Raw genomic sequence first — 21,461 nt, 5'->3', positions numbered from 1 at the left:
AACTAGGCATTCATATACACATTAAAACCAAAAATGTATTAGCATTCAACCATCAGCATAGATTTGCTGCAATGTTCTGCTAAAATATTTTTTGTACATCTATCCTATGAGACTATATCCAATACATCCAATATATAGATATTCAGTACTTTTCCCTCTCCAACCACAGACAGGTATTTTTATACCTACTTTTTTAATACATGTGTATACACACAAACATGCACACATATACATGGCATATATTAAACAGATGCTTTGTGAGGATTTATATGATTTTATATAATACTAGTAAATATCCACTTTTCTCCATTTTTCAGTTTTTCTGGAATTAGTTTGTGTGATTAAATACTCTCTGAGCTCAAGATCACCAGCCACAATTAAGTGTACAGCTATGCAGTCACTAGCTACTACATGTGATACAGCGAAGTTTAATGAGAGGGATTTTCTTCCTGAAATACCTTGTCTTTGCAAAGACCACTACTCACAGCCACATGAAAACAAGCTGTGCTGTGATGAAACTAGCATAAGAAATCTGCAACCTTATGATCAAACCCCTTGGCTTTCTGCAGCTGTGCAGTCAGCGTAGCAATTTAGCAATTCAGTAAGGAATTTACCAGGTCCTTATGATTTTCTCTCTCTAAACCTCCTTCCTTCCCTACATATTGCAGTAACCCATCTTTTAGTAGGCAAACACCACAGAGAATGCTGTATGGGAAAGGATATTGTAGAAGAAGCAGGGAAGTAAGCAGGAATAAGACCTTGATCCCAAACTCTTTGAAGGTAATGGATTGACTTCAGCATGCTGGCTTTGGCTCGATCCCCAGCTGTCAGGGAGAAAAGTCAGTAAAGGAAGGAGAAAAAACAGCTGAGAAACAACAGGGAAACAAAGGAGGCAGAAAGAAAAAATACTGAAGATAAAAGGAAGAAATCAGAAGGGGTAAAAGGTAGAGTGCCAATGGAAGAGAGGCAGAGGAGAGCAGTAGTGGACATCACTAAAACAGAGTCAAGTGAGAAAAAAACAACAGTGAACAATCCGTGAAATGGATTGTGCAGGAAGCTGATTTGCTCCTGGTTTTGGAGCTGGTTGTCCACATAGCACAACCTCAACGTTTCCATGACTGAGGCTGCAACTGCATTTACCCTTTGATGTGCTTAATGGTATGCCCTGCATCCCAGCTCCTCCAGTCAGCCAGGCCAGCACTTCTTTAGAGAACACCATGGCTCCCAGCTGCTCTGTGTGTCTAGGTTTCCTATATGAGGAGGAGTCTGGTGTGCATCTGGGTCTCACCTTGAGTATGGAGTTGAGCTCCCGCAGAAGTCAATGGGAATGGAAGGAGCTCAGTGTCAGAGAAATATGCAGTCTTGCCTCTTGCTTCCACCACAGCAACGAATAGATCATTTAAAATGGGCCTTATAAGAACCAGGTTGTTTTGCAGGCCAGGAATAGGAGTTAGGAGATCTAAATTCTGTTTCAAAGCCCTATCATGAAGCTCTGGCAACCGTTAATAACTCTATAAAGTATTATTTTTCTCATTTTCTCCTTTTGAAATATGCATAAGCCTGATGACAGGTGGTTACTCAGCTGCTGCTTGTGAAACACTGAGTTTTGCAAAGGGGTTCCACTGTGAAACCTTCTAGAAAGGTGTGTGTTCAGAATGGACCATCATAGTAGGATTCGGTTGTTCTCCCAGATCTTCTTAGAAGAATATATTCAATTTTTAAAGATACTTAGCAATACCCCTGCATGACTGTAGGTACCATAACACAATAATGAAATCCTTGCAGCATTATAACAACACTGGGAGGGAGCTCTGACAGCCAGGTGAATTCCTGTCTATGTCTTCATTATCAAAAGTATCCTCGTGCCTGCCTTCTCAAAAAACTTTATCAGACAGATGTTTGCTGAAGCTGAAAAATATTTATCTCCTCCTGGAATTCTTCCTAAGTCTCTGGAATTTCAGTATTGTCCTGGGACAGGCAGACAACACAGTTCCCTGGGATCCAGAAGAGTGATTGGGAGTTCCAGATGGCATCTCTCCTCCCCTTGCCTCCCTGTTCCTTTAGGAAAATGCTGAGCAGAAAAGCCAGCCCGAGACTCCAGCCAGATGCAGCCAAAGCCAAGATCTCTGCACAGGTAGTTAACGGTTTGGGTTTCAGGCAGTAGCATCTTTGCTTTGACTTCACTTTTGGCCTTTTGGGAGTGTGTATGCTGAGAAGCACCCCCAGGATCAGATGAGAACTACAGTGGATCTGTGGGAGAGCAGGCTGGGCAAGGAAACATGACCAGGACCCAGTGTGAAGGGCAGATCTAAGAAAGACTGTGTAGAGCTACAGCTAGGAATGGTGGGCAAAACTCATGGGTGGATGAGGACTCTGATTGCATGAGGACGTTGGGGACAGAGTCTAGGACAGAATGAGGAGAACTCAACTGGATTTTCAAAACTGGTGGATGAAGCTTAAGGTAACAAGACAGGAGCTGGTAGAACAGAAGAAGCTGTAGGCACGCTCTCCCCCAGAGCCGTTAGATTCCCAGATTTCTGCTCTCAGTAACTATGTGCCTTAACACACTCTGATCTACAGATGGCAATTTGCTGTTTCTATGAGTTAAGTCGAGTGTCTCAACTACAAGGATGGGAATGCAGAATTTTACTGATGTCAAAGATATGATATAACCTGCAAAACAGAAATCTTTTTTGTCTGGATTGCTTTTTAAAAAAACCCTAGGAAATCACACACACACAAACTGTTCAGAGGGAACATAGTCACACACTCAAAAGTTAGGAGATACTAGACTAAGAATGCTTGAAAAACAGTACTAGCCTCCTTGAACATGATTTGTGAGATGGAGTTTTTAACTACATAATTATATTTTTCCCCAAAGATTGCCAAACCTGTTTGTTGCAATAGTTGAAAGATGTATAATTAAAGGCAGGAGATAACTGGAAGGAAAAAGATGGTCTTATCATTAATGCAATGTGACCTCTATAACATTGGGTGTACTGCTTAAATGAAAATTTTTCATATTATCCCTAAATGTTCATATCTCTGTTTCTGAGTATCCAACTTGGTATCTGACCAGATTTGCAGAAATTCTGAGCAATCATAAGAGAAACTGAATTAAATAGGAGCAGTGCAGTGAGTACTTAACACTATGTACAGTTGACTGTTCTGAAATAGGAGATCTTAGACAGACTGTACACTCAGAATAAGAAACACAACTTTATATTCCCTATCTATGAAGTAGAAGGGCATCCTCTTTTATCCTACTATGTATTGAAAAGACAAACTTATCAACAGGTATGAAGTACTCGTACTCTTTAATGATAAACAACATACAAAAGACCCTGTGATAACGAATATAACTCACATCAAAGGAACGTCTGAGTAGCGTACAGTAATAAGGCAAAGGACATATATGGATCATGGATGTTAACTCAAAATATGAAGAGCTATGCATGTACTGAGCACCATCTAGCCTGTGCACTGAAAGAGGAAGGGGATTGTGGGGAAAAAAATATGGTCAAATATTAACAGATGCCTGTTTATCTAAGGAAACAGTTTTGGAGGAAATGAGCAGTGACAAGACAAGAATGTGTTCAAAAACATTCTGTCGAGCCTATGCAAAAATGTGTTAAGGACCTATAAAATGGAGATAATGATACTTTTCCTTGCTAGTGAAGTGCTTTGAGAACTGCTAGTGAAATCTGCTACAGACTTAATGCATTTTTCTTTTCACAGGAACTATAAGATCTTACCGAGTGACTCTAGGATAGCTCAAAGGATGGATCTGAAGACAACTGCAGTCAGTGGGAAGGTAGTTAATTTCAGGGGTTTTGGAGCAAAATCCATGAGCCATCAAACCCCGCTTCATTTTACGAAGTGACTTAATGCCATGAGCTGTAGACCCTAGAGACAAAACCATGGAGTTGAGGTTATTAGGGTGACATAAGTCAGGATCTGGGTTTGGTTCATTTTTAAAACAAGTTGCGTCTTGGCAGCAACCCAGAAAAAAGCAATATATATAAAAAAACAAGAGGAAGGATAGCATGGTAATAAAAGAGCTACTGAAGTCTGTGAAATATAAGAGGGAGACAGCACTGAGACACTAATAAGGCATTGTCCAGCTGAACTAGTAAAAAGCAATAGAATGAGGTTTAGCTGAGGCTGACGGGGTCACCTCAAGCTCATTTCCCCATGTGTGTCACAGAAGGAACATAGCTGAAACGGCTGCTTTTTTTTTTCTTCTGTCAGTTATACAGCAGAAAAGCTGAGTACCTGCTGAAGGCACTTGTCAATGACAAGCAGCAAATGGTAGCACTAAAAGTGCAAGCCAATGCAGCAAATGTGACCTAAGAAATACAGGCTGACAGTGAAAAATGCTGCAGATTTGAAGTGTGCCATAGCTCTCTGAGGTTATGAAAGTAGTCCATCTGGGCAGCTAGCATGGGAAACAATAATAGGGCACGTGTACAAGATGTTACTATGGAAAGACAGAAAATGCCAGGTCCCAAACATATTTTAGAAATGGAGTCTTACCACTATAGGGACAAAAAGGTAACCAGATTCCCCATTTTTAACCTCTTGTTGCCATATTCCTGGGCCCTGCTCCAAGTCTTCAGCTGATCCCAGTACTGTCAACATATTCCTTAAGAGGCCAAGGAGCCAAAAGGTTCTGCCTCCACAAGCATGAGACCTGCTCTGCTTTGAGTTCCCACGTGTAAGCTTTCATCTCAATTTGCACACAGTTTATCTGAGCCCCATGCCACAGTGTGGAAGAAGGCTACATATATATTAGTGCCCGAAGTAACAGGGAGTTACTGTTACTGCAGCTGGGCTGAAGCTCCTCAGTGTGAGGATTTGATAGACCAGGTGCGCAGGGCCTCCAGAAGGAAAAGGACCCCAGATATTTTCTTGAGTTGCTTCTGCTTAAAGCCTACTTTGAGGGGAATCTGAATAACCCTGGATTCAGTGAATTTGTCTAAATGAAGAATTCTGAAATACTTACGTTCTTCTGGTAAACAAGACAAGAGCTTTAGGCTATATGCTTTTATTCTGTTGTCATCTCTTTAGAAGACGAATCCCCTTTTCAATAGATAGCATCTAGCACCATGGTGTTCTGATCTGGGGAAAAGCCCATCATGGTAGTGTATTGCAACGTTACAGGAACATGTATTTCCTATTTCTTCCTGTTTCAGTCTTGAGGTGGTCAGAAAAGACTGAAATGGCAGTGTTTGATTATGTGTGTTCTAAGGATTCCTCCTTACTACAAAATTTCTTGAGTTTGTGCTTTTACCTGTCACATGAGTGTCCAATTGGTTGAGTATTCATAAATGCCAAATTTTTAAGTAGGAACGGACTTGTCATAATATTGTCTACTTACAGGAAGAGTTTAAGGGCAAGGACCTTTTCTTTAATTGGTGTATAGATATAATTTCTTCATTAGGAATATGGATATATTTGGGTTACATAAATCAAAACACTCAGCCAACTGTACCACAAGAGGGATGATATGACATACGCAAGGGAAAATCATGACTCTCAAAACCACAACTTTAATAAAAATCTGTTGGCTATATGCTGTGTTAATACTTCAATATTACAATACATGCAAGCAAGATTATATAGTGAGACTCAGAAAAATAACTTAATTTTTCTGCAATGTCAACTCATGTTCCTTGGTTAAAGCATGTTGTGTGGAAAAAGCACAGCTGACTTGGATACAGTTTTGCTATTGTAATTGTATTTGCATACTGTAGTAAAATGCCCTTTTGAATTTTGTTCTTTTTAAAGCTGTTTATTGTTGTTCTCTTATTATGGGGACAATACTACCACAAGACTTACTTGATTTATAATTGCATTTTGACAGATTTATAACATAATTATCAGATTTATTTGCCCACATTGCTAGTAATATATTTAAAATAATTTAAAAATCCATTTGGCCTTTCACTTTTGATGTGTTGTTGAGTTCTGAGTTTTATCATACACTTCACCAAGTGCATGAGTAAAACAGCTTCCTTCCTTTGGAGTAATTTTATGTTTTGTATAACAAGCAATGCAGAAAAAAATAAATGTTCTTTGTTTACAAACAACAGAGTCCCATTCAAGTGTTATACAACTGTTATTATTAATTATTTACATTGTGATAGCTCTGCAGAGACACCATCATGGAGCATGGCTCTATTACATTAGCTGCTATACAAACATAGATGAAAAAGATGATTGTTACTATTCCTTATGGCCAATATGCTAAGTTGCCCAAGGTAATGATGATTTGTTTATAAAAAGCAGCAAAAGAGCCTGAATTAATCCAAACAAAAAAGCCTAATTGTACTACTAAAATCATTTGTGGTAAGGAAGAAGGAAACAAAACCAGAAAAGAATGTGCTAGATTAACCTCACATCTGTTTACTGTTAAAATAATAGAGGGGATCAGCTATTCAATTCTTCAGAAAGGCCACTAAAAAAAAAAAAAAAAGACTGAAGAGGAATAAAGATGGTCATGAAAGAAAATATGCTAAGGGAATGAGGCATTTTTTAATGGCTGCTTCCTACATCACCTTCTGCGTGCTTAAATATATCAATGCACTACCAGAGCATCAAAGTCAGAGCAGTCCAGGCTGTAGAAGAAGACCTAGATGACTCATTACTCTTGTGACCTCTGGGTAAAACCCGAGCAAGAACTGAGTTCCTGTTGTTGCTTTCTTCTGGATCTTTTTTCTTTCCCATCTATTTCTTCTACATCTTTCTCTTTTTAGCTTTTTTTAGTAAAGGTTTTACTTAGTTGGCCAAGATCACAGGCCTTGTTGCTATGACATTAAATAGGCTGAGATCCCTACATTCAAAACCCTGAACCCTATTTAACTTTTTAGGATTGGTCACAAACATTCTTTTGATTCACTCTTCTAATCAAATTTAATATAACAGTGATGCAGGGAGCTTACAATCTAGAAGCTTTACACTAATCTAAACTTATAAAAAGGCTACTGTACATTCTAATTTTGGACCCAGAACTATTTGAAAGTTTTTCTGTTATTAATAAAACCAGCATCAGTAAGTGTTAGGTCCCTTAGAAATTTAGGTTTAAGAGGCTGATGCAGGAAGTCTGTGACATAATAGGATACTGAAGTCCATAAAACTACAGGCTAGCATTCTAACTACTGGATTACCTTTCTTTCTCCTATCACATTGCTGTTTCCAGGAGATTTAATTCATTATGATTCCTTCATTTTCAGTATTTTGCCACTTTCCTGGGCAGCCAACACAATATACTAGGTTCCTATGAATTCTCCAGAAGCATCAGCCTCCCACAAAAACCTCACTCCCTTCAGAGTGCTTATTTAAGCACAGATTTGTATGTCAGGAAAGCAGTCAGGCCTGTCTTTTTCTGTATGCTTGCTAATTGATACTTAACCTACTGTGCTAGAATCTAGAGAAGATTGTTTTCTCTAGAATTTCTGAGAAAAAAATTGTTTCCTTTCTCTCTAAGAACACCTTTTCCATTAAGCTTTTGGGGAAGCATTCTCTGCCAGAAGACACGATCATGATCCTAAATGCATCTCAGCACTGCAATTCAAGTATGAGAATTAGAGGGAGCAGCCCTTGTCATTTAATCTGATCCGCAAGGAGCTGAGAAAGAAGCAGGCAGAAGCAGTGTCTGCTCGATTTTTCAACAGCAAATCTGAAAACAAAATGCAGTTCTACTGTTTTTGGTGGAGAGCTGAGCTTTTGAAAGAACTACTTTAATTAAAAATATTTCTGGTCAATGGTACTTGTCTTCTTCAGAAAATTGCAGCTGAAGCAGTGATCACAACCCTAGCTATTACAATTTTGTAACATTGAAGCTATTCATATACTTAATTCTGATTGTCTAATGCTCTTCTTTTTAGAATGTATTATCCCCCTTGGTGTGTTGTGGTCATGTGACTGCTGCGTTGCACCATTTCCCTGTACAAATCAAGCAAAAGAGGAGGGCATGTTGATCTACTTATTTATGACAGGGAACCAAACCTACAATGAAGAATACCATTTTGCAGCACCTGGACTACAGCTCCCAGGAGGCAGCACAGCTATGTTAGGAATCAAAATATTTTTCCTTTTTACTGCCATTTCAGACTATCTACAAAAAGTCTTCTTAACTGCCCATTTTCCAAGCAGCTCTAGCCAAGAATCCTCAATGAGACAATAGAGGAAATAACAGAAGAGAGACCTAGTTAAGGAAAAAAAAAGAAACCTAGACTTGCAATTTTCAGAAGTCATCATCTTCTAATGAGTTTATTTTCTATTATGTGAGGTACTTAGGCTGATTCTTCAGAAAAACTGGAACTTAATAATGATCAATCTACATTTACTCTGCACATAACCATAGAGGTTATGATGCATGGCATAATTGCAGTGTACTGAATGTTTCCCTTTTATGGCTGGCTGCAGAGACTGTAATAGCCTGTTACTCATTTCTAGGTAAAGGAGTTCCTCTTTTGGTTGAGGTGGCAGGAATTTGTGCTGCTACTGTGGAGCTTTTCAAACTTGGCCCTGACTGGCAGTTGTATACAGGTAGATTTAATTATCATACAAGCAACATTGTTTTATCATTAGCCTTTCAAAACAACCTTAATGCACCTGACAACAATACTGTATCAAACAAACCAAAGGTGCTCTTGGAAAGGAAGTTTTCCTGTATACTCTTCACTACAGGGAGGAATTTATCACATGCTTTCAGTGTTCTTTCTTTGTTTCATTTATCTTTCTCTCACAGATGACAAAGAAATAGAGAAGACCCAAAGTTAGATCTGGCATAATTCCAACACCAGTCCATCTCTTATTCACCAATCAATTATTTATCTATTTACCTGAGAAAGACAATCAACATGCAAACAAAATCAGGATGTATTATGTGTATTTACAAGCAAGTGAAACACAACACAGATAAAAGAAAGAATTGTAAATTTAAAATATTCTTGAAGATAAGACACCAAGGATAAAGTGCAATTTCATTAATGTATTCAAGTACATTGGCCCAAATCCATGCCAGCTATTAATCCATAGCTCACAGATGAATTTGTTTCACTGTTATTTAAAAACAGAACAAAACCTGATTCCGGAGCAGTTACAATGAGCTGACAACCTCGGCACAGAGCACAATGTACTGGATTAGACTAGAGAAAACACATTTAGTTAGATAGCTACCACCAAAGAGAAAGGATGAGCTTGTAGCTATGGGTTTAGTGCACGACTGAGAAGAGCTGGGTTTGCTTCTTGTGAAAATCATCTCCTCTCTGTGGGTCTGTTCCCTGAGTAAAATAAATCTATTTTTACCTTTCAGCACTGTGAAAAGCTTCGGTGAAGACATGCTGTGCCACCATTTGAGATGAAGCCTAGGCCTTGGAGAGCAAAAGCTGTGTACCTTTTCTGCTTGAAAGATGGGCCATGCGGAGCCCAGCCCCACTCACGTTTACCTCAGTGACAGCTCTGGCCATTTCAGCCAAAATGTGGCTAAATTTTGAAGAGAAGAATGTAGCGATACTGTTATCTGTGCCGACCGACAAACAGGGTGAGCAAAATTCACTGGAGGTGACCCACACGAGGGTACCCTCCAGCTGCCTGAGCTGGCAGAGCTGGTGGCCTTGCTGAGGAGCTGCTGGACAGGGGGAGGCTGCGAGGTGTCTGCCCCGAGGCGGGAACCAGCCTGGCAGGCTGCTCCTGAGAGAATGTCTGCTCCACTGAGAACTCAGAGCTGGGTGAGCTCCCCTCAGCCTGCCCTGGCCTCAGGACTTGGCCTGACGCCCTCATGGCGCTGGATGGTGGTGAAGGGAGGACAAGCACCGGTGGAGCTGGGTCCCTCCGCCATGTTAGGAGCTCTTTGTTGGCTGTCGCCCAGGAGGAGGTAAGGCCTGGAGGCACACGATTCAGTCATCTTTGGGATGATGGGGAGATCACAGTGTTCAGAGCTCCACATTTACATTTATAATTGATTTAGAGAACCTGTGAAAGGGTTTCCTAGGGTTTTTTTGGGAAACCTGAGTCTTTCCTTCCTGACTGTGACAGGAGCGCTCTGGGAGGGCACTGGGCCCCTGTCACCACTCACCTGACCCAGAGGCAGTTTCATCAGTTGTGAAGGGACACAAAGATGTCAGGGTGCTGGTGGAAGGTCCAAAGTGGACAGCACTGAACACAGCCTCTGGAGCCCAGAGGTCCTGAGTGGATCATCCCTGCTTGGCAGAGTAGCTATTGGAAATGTCCTGCTTAGGGCAACAGTCAGCACTGAGGGGACTGCCAGCTGGTGGAGGGGGCAGCTGTTTGTAGAAGGTTTCTATGTAGGTTTCATAAAGAAAGATTCGGGGAGGGGGAAAAAAAGCAAACTTTGTAGTGCTGCTTCACAAGGACGGGTGCCAAGGAGCCATAAGCCATAAGAGCTGGTGGCTCCCTGGCGTCTGGGGCAGCAGGGGCTCTGGCGGGTGGCAGGGCATGGCCTCCCTGCCAGGGAGCAGGGCAATGGTGGGCAGCAGGGCAGCTCAAGCCCCAGGCATTGGGTGTCTCCTTGGGGACAGGGACCCAGCTCAGTGGGACCCACGGGTAAAGCTGTGGGGAGCTGGAGACTGGCACTCCTGCGGCATCCCTGGGGCAGGAACTGAGAGCCCCGGGGCTGGGCTGGAGCAGGATTTAGAGCCATGGGCAGGTAGGGGGAGGCCCCGGCGGCTGATCAGGGCATTCAGTGCACTTAGGGCCTTGGCAGCAAGCTGTATGCTACTGCAGTAACTGGACAATAAATGAAATTAAATATCAGAGAATTTCATAAAAGGAAGCACCTGATAAAAATAAACATTTCTACTGAGTGTGTACTTCAGCCATGGAACATATTGTCACAGGAAGCCACTGAGGCCAAGACCTTAAAGAGATTGAAGAGGGTTTGGTCAATTACGTTATAGCGAAATTGCCCAGATTTGGCATAATTTATGTCAGATTTCAGAGAGATTTTAGAGCATGGGCTCCAGGGAAGAACTGAGTCTTTCAAGAGATTATATTGAGATTTAAAGCAGGAAAGAAGTATATGTATCAGATTACGGCACTGCCCTCTTAAGCTACTATTAGAGAGTATACTGATCTGAACAGATTGCCAAATTAGTAACATATGACAATTCCTATACTCTAGGCTGAGTGCAGCCATGAAAAACAACAGTGTGTGTGAAGGGCATGTGATTTTAGATTTTACAAGAGCTACACCAACTTAGCTGCTGACAAATGAAAGTATATCTGACCTGAGCATCTTTCAATCAGTGAGGTTTCATCCTTCAGGGAAAAGGAATAACTGACAAAAATGTTATTGCTTTCACAAATTAATTCAGGTTTCCTACTCTTTTATCTGGTACATAGCCCTTTGTTCTCTCTCTCCCCTGCCCTCCCCTTTTATTCTTGCATGCATAGGAGACAGGAATCCTCCATCACTTAGGTAGTTGCTTGTACTTACAAAACCAATCTGGTGTTATAACATTTCTGATGACATGTGAAAAATCACCTCTGGATGTGCCAGTGTATCAGCACAGCAAACAATAAGCAGGGCATGGAATCACGTAGCAACTCACATATGAGTTTAGACAACATGCAGGCTAAAGTTACAGTATGCAAACATGGAAAGAAAGCTGCCATTCATACCAGCTGCCATTCCTAGTTTGAGCAGCAAAAAGTGGTTTTTCAAAGTATACAGACTACAGTTTGTGACCTTAGAGAATTCCTGGGTGAGCTTTAAAGAGAAGGTTGTGTTACTTGTATCATGCCTTTCCCATAAAGTGCACATCTGTGTAAGAGGTAATAAATTAGAAACATATTTCTTTATATACTTTTACCTCCTTTCTACCTAGCAAATGCCCAAGCACTTCAGGAGTTATTGGGATCCTTTTGCCTACGGCTGAAGTGCAGTCATTTCTGGGCTGCAAACCAGCAGCTGCTGCATGATCCACTATTGAACAGTTTGAACATTTTGTGTGAAGAATACTATCTCTTGCTGGAACCACATGGCAAGTATAACCAATAAGCCTTGAACATGGTGATTTTCAAACACTCTATTGCCACAATCTGTGCCTCAGATCTTTCATGGATTCTGGTTTTTCTTCCAGTGTCCCAGTCCTTTTCTCACTATTTTTCCAACATGCACTACAGCTACCACAAAAATAGTTGAGCAAAATTATAGTGGCTATAGGAAACAGTGTGAAACTGAGCTTCCTTCAACAGGAGGCATGCATCTGCTCTGCTGCACCCTGTCGTTCAGCATTCTCTTGGCAGAAGTGTTGGGACTTTACACCTGTTATTGTGGAGTCTTTCTGTCGTGCGCAGACATTTTGTTTTCTTTCCAGGTCACTCTGCATGTTCATTCTCTTCTCTTACTTGTTTGTTACCCTCTTGTTTTCAGCATTGGCTGAAAGTTTTCTTATAGCTGGATTTTCATCTGAGATACCTGACACAGAAAGACATCAAAGAAGTATGCTTATGAGTCTAACTGATCCAGAAAAACAAAGAAGAAAAAGAAAAGGAAAAAAAAGAAAGAAAAAGAAAAAGCATTTGGAAATCTTAAATGAATCTTGACCTGAGCACTGAGGAGCCGCATGACACCACATCTCTGAGACTGACAGATGCTTTACCACTGTGATAGCAGTGGTTATAGTAGATTATAGTTTGAGAACTGCTGCGTTTGCTGAATCAGTAAAACTGACTGCCTGGAAACTGAACTGCTGAATGCTTGAATGCCTATGCAAAGATCTTGCCTGAGTTACTCCTGCTATTCAGAGGAAGTGTTAAGGCTGGATTACAGATTAATATCCGGATTAAAGTGAACCTGAATTTTTGTAAAATGAAGACCTTCAGCTGCTCTTCACAGCTGCTGTATCAAAGGATGTGATTATTCAGACCTAGCTTTCAAACTCTCCCAAACTTTGGGAGCTGAATCCAGGCTCATTGTTATTCAGGCTCATCAACTGATCACCTTTGAGTACCTCCAAGTGGGTATAATGCAAGACATGCAGTGAGGTAGAGGATGTATGTTTCGGTGCCGATCACTGAACTTCATGAACCCTCAGTGCCACCATTTGTAGCAATGTGGCACCAATCCCCAAAGCTTGTTTTGAATCCTGCAGTGAAAAATTATTGGTACTTAGGCTGCATAATCTTTTCCCATGTTATGTCAGGAGCAAATGACAGTTTGAAGTGAGTACTGCCTGCTGCTCAGCTCAGCATCTGATATGTTTGCTTACCTGATGCAGTGTTCTTAGGCAGTGATTAATGAGAGCTCTTGAGTCAGAGCCTATAACCATGATATGAGCATTAACAGGTAAACCTACAAAGAGGAAAGGATAAAGCTCCCGAAGGAGGGAAAGGTACTGACCAGTATCTCAATCTGGTTGCTTTGTATATGGGTCCCAATCAGATTGTTCAGAGGTTGTTACATTTCAACCCAAGCCTCTTAAAGGCCCAAATAAATTTATTCATGAGAATAAATATTTATAGCCCAATCTGACCCTACAGAAATTGGTGGCTAACTTCTCTGATTTAATCAGACCCAGGCAGACAATTCATATTGGAATGCTCATTTTCTTTTGTGGCAAAATCAAAACTGCCAGCAGTAAGCTTCTGTGCAGAAACAAGGAGAGGCAGAAATGCCTGCAATATTAACAAGCCTGGTGGTAGTTCCCTATTTGTTACACAGGGGTGTACAAGTCAAAATACCCCAGGTCATCAGTGCATTTAAGCACACAGAGATATAAAATCCTGGAATGGTTTGTGTTGGATGGGACCTTAAAGATCATCTAGTTCCAAACCCCCTGCCATGGGCAGGGACACCTTCTACTAGACGAGGTTTCTCAAAGCCCCATCTAGCCCGGCCTTGAACACTTCCAGGGATGGGGCATTCACATGCCTACTTTTAAACAAGTGCTGAAATATCACTGTCATTCCTTGAACTTTAATGGGACTTTGGCCACTATTCAAGGATAAATCGATATTTATGTTCCTTGAATACCTGAGACAGGCTGGCTTATGACTTTTTTGCTTTGCTGGATCAGGGTTTATAACTCTACAAGTTGATTTCTATCCTGGTCTGTTTAAATATTTCAAACACATATACAAAAATAAACCTAATCTTCTGCCAATATTCCACCTCTGTGGTCTCATGACATCCAGGACACAAACCACTGATCTTTCCAATGATCTGACTTACAAATCTAGTTTTAGAAGGCACTGGCTGCTAATCACTCCTGCAGTTGGAATACCTGCATTACTGCATCTCTGTTGCATGTGACTAGCTTGGAAAATGAAGTTAAACTTGTACAATAGAAGTAATTTAATACATGATTAACCATCTTACTACAAATTATTTTGCATGCCTGCAAACCTTTACTTGTATGAGCAACCCTATGTGTTTTAACGAGGAAAGAATATTAGTGAGGTTTGGCCTGCTGACTGTAGAAATGATTGTATCATAGATCAGTGATAGTATTTACATGAAACGTAGCAGTTCCACTCATTGTTCGAAGAAAAACAGTTCCAGTTTTTCTGTCTTTTTTCCTTCCCTACCACCACTGATTCTCACATTTTTGAAGAAAGGGAGAGGAGAATCAAGCCTCATATATCTCAGCCTGTTATGACAATCTGAATGTAATATATAGGCAATCAAATAATCGATCACACTTAACCTGATTACATACCGAATGAAATCATAGCTAAGATTTAGATAGGTCACTGCTCTAATAAGCCAGTGCTCTTGACCCCTGACAAAGCTTCAAGAACCTTTATGGTTAATGGAAGGGATACTTCATATCTTATAGAACTGGGATTTATGTGGTAGATTCATAGAAAAGTTTAGATTGGAAGGGCCATCTGGAGGTCTGTAGTCCCACCTTCTGCTCAAAGCAGGGCTAGCTTCAAAATCAGATCAGGTTGCTCCAGCCTTGCCAAGTTTTGAAAATCTTAAGAGTGGAAACTGAACAGCTGCTTTGTGCCCCTGTTCTGGTGATGCACTAGTGCTACTGACACGATTTTTTCCCATATTTCTAATCATTATTTCCCTTGTTGCAGCTTGTGACTTCTGCCTTTTGTTCATTTGCTGTGTGTCTCTGACGAAAGTTTGCATCTGTCTTCTCCAATAGGTTAAGGCAGTGGAAAACTGCAATTATACCCCCTCTTGGCCTTGTCTCCAGGCTAAACAAACCAGTTGCCTCAGTCTCCCATTGTACATCAGGTGCTCTGCTCTCCTAACTGTTGTAGCAGCCCTTCTCTAGAGTCTCTTGAGTTTGTCAAAAGCTGTTGTTCTGCCGGCCCCAAACTCCAGCTGCAGCTGTTCGATCAGCTCTCAGCCTGACCTGGTGCATCGGGTACTCTTGATCCCAATGCATGACTCTGCATTTGCCTTTGTTGAACTTAATGAGGTTCCTCCTAGCTTGCTTCTCCAGTTTGCTGAGGTCCTGAATTGAAACCCTGCTCTCCAGTGTATCAACCATTCCTCCAGTTTGGGTGTCACTTGATGAGGTTGTGTTGTGTCTCAGCATCCAGGGCCATATGGCATACCAGCAGGGTAACATATTGACTTAGTCAGCAAGTGATAATTTTCAGTTTATCTGGCAGGAATAGAATTCTTGATAATTGTTGACCAGAATTCATGGAATATTTTTGGCCACTAGACTAGACTGAATATACAATATACTTTGCAGTACATGTTATGCTAATTAGAAATATATATAGTAATGGTATTTTGATTATACATATCTAAATATGGTTTTATGTAGTAAAAGTATTTCCAATGGACAACTTTGCATGGAAAAGAAATAGAAAAGAGATAATCAGTAATATATATTTATATACATATATAGGAGGTGGTTGGAATTATCTGAGTAGAATAATTATAGGTGCATTGCTCACTGACACTGCTCACTCCAACCACCCTGATCTCCGCTGCTGTACTGCATGCCTTTAGAAGTCACTGTGAAGCTATTGCTTGCTTTGCTATTGTGCCTTATATTTGAGATGCCATCGCTACATGTTGTGATGGCAAGCTGAAGGAAGAATGCAATGTTTTGGAGAAGAAGCTATAGGGTTTTTAATTGCTGAAAATGCAAAGCAGAAATCTCTCTTAGTGCACTAGCCCACTCTGCTGCAATCATATTTTTTTTTTTTTCATTGACTGCCCTGGTTGTGCTGGCGAAGGAAAGCAGACACTCTCTGTTAGGAAGCAGTGCTGTGTACAGTCTGATGCGACAGTGTTCTTAGTTTTCTGTTAATGCAATGTTTGTGGTATCCCACAATCTCTTTGCGGAGGTACTGCAAGAAAAATGGCGGCTGTCTCTTTCAACTTTTTTCTTTAACAAAAGCAGGCCACACACAAACATTTAACCCAACCTTTTCTTGGTGTTTAGGTTTAACAAAGATAAAGTAACAATGAATAATCATATTCCACATATTATTAGCTCTTCTTAGGACTGCTCAGCCTAGTCCAAGATTCTTTTCCATCACAAAACTGCTTCCACCACCCTTCTCTTTGTGTGAGAGAGAAGAAGCCACCTTGCTTCAACCAATCAGGCATTAAAGAGGGCAGAGAGGGCTCTCTGTGGGAGATCTCCATCTCTTTATACTTCACAAGGAGGTTCCCCTAATATGGGGCCTTCCGTTGCACTGCCAAGTCACAAAGGGGTACATTGCAGTTCAAGAGGGAACGTGTGCATCTACAATGTGCAGATCTAAGCTACATTCCCCTAAAGTAGCAGGCAGAGCTGTTGGGTTTAGGGTTACATTTCAGGTTTGTTGTTGAGAAATGTCTCAACCTGTGAAATAGTACCTACCCTGCCTAGGAATTTGAAACCATGTTTTCCCAAAGATCATGGATCTGTCTGCATCAGTTCCGGTGGGCCTCTTTCTTAAGAGAGGAAAGACTTTGTGACTTGGTCGCAACCATCATAGGTGAAGCTACAATGCAGTTTGTTTTCTAAGCCCTTATTTTCAATACATGTCTGAAAATCTGCAAAATGAAGGGTTGAAATTTAAACTTATTAGCCTCTGCCTAAAGATGAAAATAGGCTTTTAAAAGCAGTCCACATTTTAATTGAGAAGACTAAAAAAATTTCATTTTAAAAAGTATTTTTTCATCCTGACCTTTTAGTTTAAAAAAACCCGCAGCCAAAGTGGGTAAGATTTCAAAGTCATTTGGTTTTGATTTGAATTATAAGCCTCTGAATATCACACACTGAGTAGGTACAGTATGTTTTTTAGTTAAGTTCATTAAAAACATGCAAGTATAGAAGGGCACTATATTAACGAGTGCTATGAACTCCTTAAGTCCTCAGAATGGCTTTCCAGGTCATGAATTCCAAATACTACAGGAGAATTACAATCTGCTGAACAGATACTCAGTTTTACCAGCATGTTCACATTCCCACTACACTGATAATTGAATTTTCCACCCCTGACACTGCAAGTTGCATTATCAAGACATTGGTTATCACATAAGTGGGTGGAGGAAGGGATGCTAATACTTTCAAAACTTGCTCATATTTAGACCCAGACTTTTCAGTAGAGCACAGCTCACTGTATGTAACAGTTTGTTGTGCAAGTGTGTCCCTGTAAAGCTTTTTAATGTAGCTGTTTAAAGGAAAATTAGAATATGGCAAGATACTGCAAGAGTTGTAATTGGAACTTGCAGTTTTGAGCTCATCTTTCAGCTGAATTGCCTAAGGTTGGGTATGAAGTCAGTAGATAAGCTGTCAACAGTCCTACATTCACTTTCCATTCAAATCTGGTTCTTGTACAGAGCATTGTGAGATGTCTGATGTGCCAAACAACATGTCTTTAAATTAAAGCTTAAGTGTAATTAGAAAGGTACCTGTACTCCCTAGGGAACAAAAAATCCCACTTGTATTTACCAAGCAAGTTTTTAGTCCCTCAGATAGTATGTATCTAGGAGCACCATAAAGGTGTTCAGTGTCAGGTTTTACACTTCCAGTCTCAAGGCAGAAGTAATTTCCAATAAACAGAGCCTCCAGGCTCAGAGCTTGAGTTAGAGGAGGGGGCAAAGCAATTTCTGATGTAGTATCAAATCTCCTAATGGTGTTGTTAAAAACTAATTTTTCACTGTTCGTTTTATTTGCCAACAACTATGTGACTGCTAGGTGCTGTATATCTTACCTCAGTGTGGCTGCTTACTGGGCCATGACAAGTGTCTCAGCTTAATATTCCCTCCTTCCCGCTATATCATATTAACCCAACTTTTATGTTTCATGAGTCTTTGTCTGAAAACTGGGAACTTTCTACTTCTGTGCGACTTGGTGAGAATACTCAGGCCTACCTCTATTAAGTATGATGACATTTGCTGACTTTGTCATGTCAAGTGACATATGAAAATTGGCAATTAACACTACCTGGCTTCAGGGGGAGAAACAATTGTATATCACTTGTCTGTAGGCAGCAGAGGGTTCAGATGTAATTCTCTGAAAATAAAGCAGTTGTCCCAATTTAAGCTCATTTCATTTCTTTCCAAAGAAGTGAAATACAGTCGCTCTTGGTGATAGTGTCAAGTCATCCCTCTGTGTTATTCTATTTGTTTCATCACAGCCTCTTCTCTCCAGGGAGCTCATTTGTATTCTTTTGCTTTCAGGTCATCCGATTCTTAGTTCGTGTCATGGATTTAACTTTGCCTCTGTTTAGTATAAATTAAAATGTTACTGTTGCCACCAGACTGAGCCCAGAAACCACAACTGTGACTATTTAGCAACCTATTTAAAATTCAAGAAAAAAGCCATGCACCTAAATATTTTATGGCTAATTGCCATTTGGATTCAGATCTAGATCTCAGCATTCAGGATAATGCTTACTATCACTACTGCTGCATGCCATTGCTTTTCAGTATTTGCTGATACAGTATTTAGAAATGCACTTTTTCCCCTGTTAAGAAAACATTGTACTATCTAGAAGGGTAGTTTGAGCTCCACTTGGGTCAGTCACTTGCATCAGCATAAAGACATTCTGCTCTCTATATTTTAACTAATTTCCTCATGGCAACCCTGTCTGTCCCCTTGCAGTGCTACAGGGAAATAAAAAATTGTAGTAGGCTAGTGTAGTGATTGGCTGAAGATATGTGCCCAGCTCTAAATTTAAGCATAATTTAAATTTTTTACCACTGACATATGCACTTTCCCCTTCCTCCAGTCTATGTGAAATGGTCTAGACATCCACAGCAAAATTACTTTTCTAATGAGACTGCTGCTACTATGGAATCGTGGTCCAGAGATCAAATATGGGTGAATCGTGGTTCAGAGATCAAATGTTGTCACCTAGGAGTCAAGATTTTCCTCTGGATCTCCCCCTAAAGATCTACCAGTAAAGTTTATCAGAATGCCCAGAACAGCTGGAGCTCAAGCGGGTCTGCACAGCTAGTTCAGTCATAAACAGATTGATTTGCTGTGTGCAAATGCAGGCTAACACAGCTCACCCCAGATAGGCTGTAAAATGAGATGCTAGCTGTGATTCGGGGTACTGTCTTTTGATGACCTGGCTCACAGAAAGCCTAGGTTTCATCTCTTCTTATCCCATAGAGCTCTGTTCTACAGTGGCAAGTCCTTGTCCCCACCAGCGCCTAGCAGTACCTGTTACCCTGCTGCCTTTTGCCCCATAGCCGAAAGTCCTCCCACCCCTCCGAGTTTTGTTCCTCCTCCCTGAAGCTTGTCTCTCTGTTTAACTCTCCTCCGTCCCTCTCGGTGCTCTGTACCGCCGTGTTTGAAGGCAGAAAAGGTGGCCTCTCCCCTGCAGCAGCGGCATTCCCACTTGGCGAGGCGGTGGGAGCAGTGGGTTTTGCCCCTGCTCCCTACAGTCTTCACACCTCCAGCCAGATCCCGGGAAAGCCAGTGCCAGACCTGCTGCCGCCTGAGCCGCCGGCTGGCCACGCAGCCTGCTCACACGTGTGCTACACAAACCCACACCGTGTGCAGGCGCCCTCATGGGTGGGTTCCCCCCGGGTAACCGGGTGCCCCCCGGCCCCGGGTGACCCTGCAGGCAGGGCGGCTCCGTGCCGGCGAGCCCGGCCCGGCCCGGCGCTGCTCGGCGCGGCGCGGCGCCAGGGCCCATCGGGAAGCACTAGCAGCACCTAGTGGCAGAAGCCGGCCGGAGCGGCTGGGAGGGCGCAGCGCGGGGGACGCGGCTGCACCCAACACCCTTCTACAGGGCGGAGCTGCATTTTGCGCTGGCTGGAAACGATCCGCGGGGATCACCGCGGCTTTTCCTCAGGTGGGACTGGGGGACCAAGCCAGGAGAAAAGCAGAGTAAAGGGCGTTTCTCCAGTAAAGGTGTATCTGGACAGACAGAGGTGCAGTTCAGCACCTCTGCGACCAACTGCGATGAGTCTTGCCAAGAGCCCGGTCTCTGCCAAGCCCAGAACAGGAACCCGGTACATCTTCCCTCTAGCAAGGCTTAGGATTTGGAGACTGAAAACAAATTGTTTGATATAGATCACTTCACATGCCATACCCTGACTTTTCCCATGGCATTTTCTCTTTTTCAAATAATCTGAACTTTAAAAATAATCTACTTTGCATCACAAGCCCTTTACTGAAGGGATCTGAGTAGTTTCCCTGTCTGGCTAGTGATTTTGCGGACAACATGCTGTGTAACGGCATTAAGGTATCAGGCCCCAAGTGTCTGAGGAAACATTACAGGGCTTTAATTTATATACACCTTTATTCGTGGGTGTCTGAGCAGTGCATGCACATACATGACCAACAGAAGTACTGCCAGTTTTGGCGGGGAAACAGCAAAATAGCAGCAGGAAATTGTGAGAAGATTCTAGGGCAAACACTCAACCTTTAACAGAAAAGTGCTATCCATTATATCTTTAAATGTTGACAGACATTGGGGAAAAAAACCCTAGATATGGTTTCATGCTACTTACTGTTCAATGCTCAGTGTCTCATCTGCAAGTCTTAGGAAGAAGAAAGTTGAGCTCAGTCTTCTGGAAATTACATGTTTAGTTGTGGCATTTCATGAGGTGTTTTATCCCTGAGGTTTAGACCACCAAACCACCTGCTTTACAGTCAAACTGAAAAAGAAGGCCAATAGTGTCCCAGCTCAGTAATACAGACCTGTGCTGTGTTCTGCTCTGAAAACACAGGCTGCTGTACAGCATTATTTAACATTTAATTTACTAAATTGAAAAATATCAGCCTGCATATTAGGGAAATGGAGGTGCTTGACAGTTATTTACAATTCATGTGTAAATTAAGACAGTACCTAAGAAGATGCTTGCCACAAAAAATCAGCTAGAGGTTTTGGGGTTTTTTTGGTCTTGGCAAAGGTGAGGATGAAAATAGAGGGGCAGATGTGATGCCACTGCACATGGGGCAGTTTGCTCAGCACCTTCCAGACTATGCCTGGCTCAAGGCTTATTCCAGAGTTTGAGTTTTGAGCAGAATACATAGGCACATTGCAATTATTTTCTACTC

The sequence above is a fragment of the Falco punctatus genome, assembly GCF_963210335.1.
Source record: "Falco punctatus genome assembly, chromosome: 8".
NCBI classification, from domain to species: domain Eukaryota; kingdom Metazoa; phylum Chordata; class Aves; order Falconiformes; family Falconidae; genus Falco; species Falco punctatus.
This window is presented reverse-complemented; position numbering follows the sequence as displayed.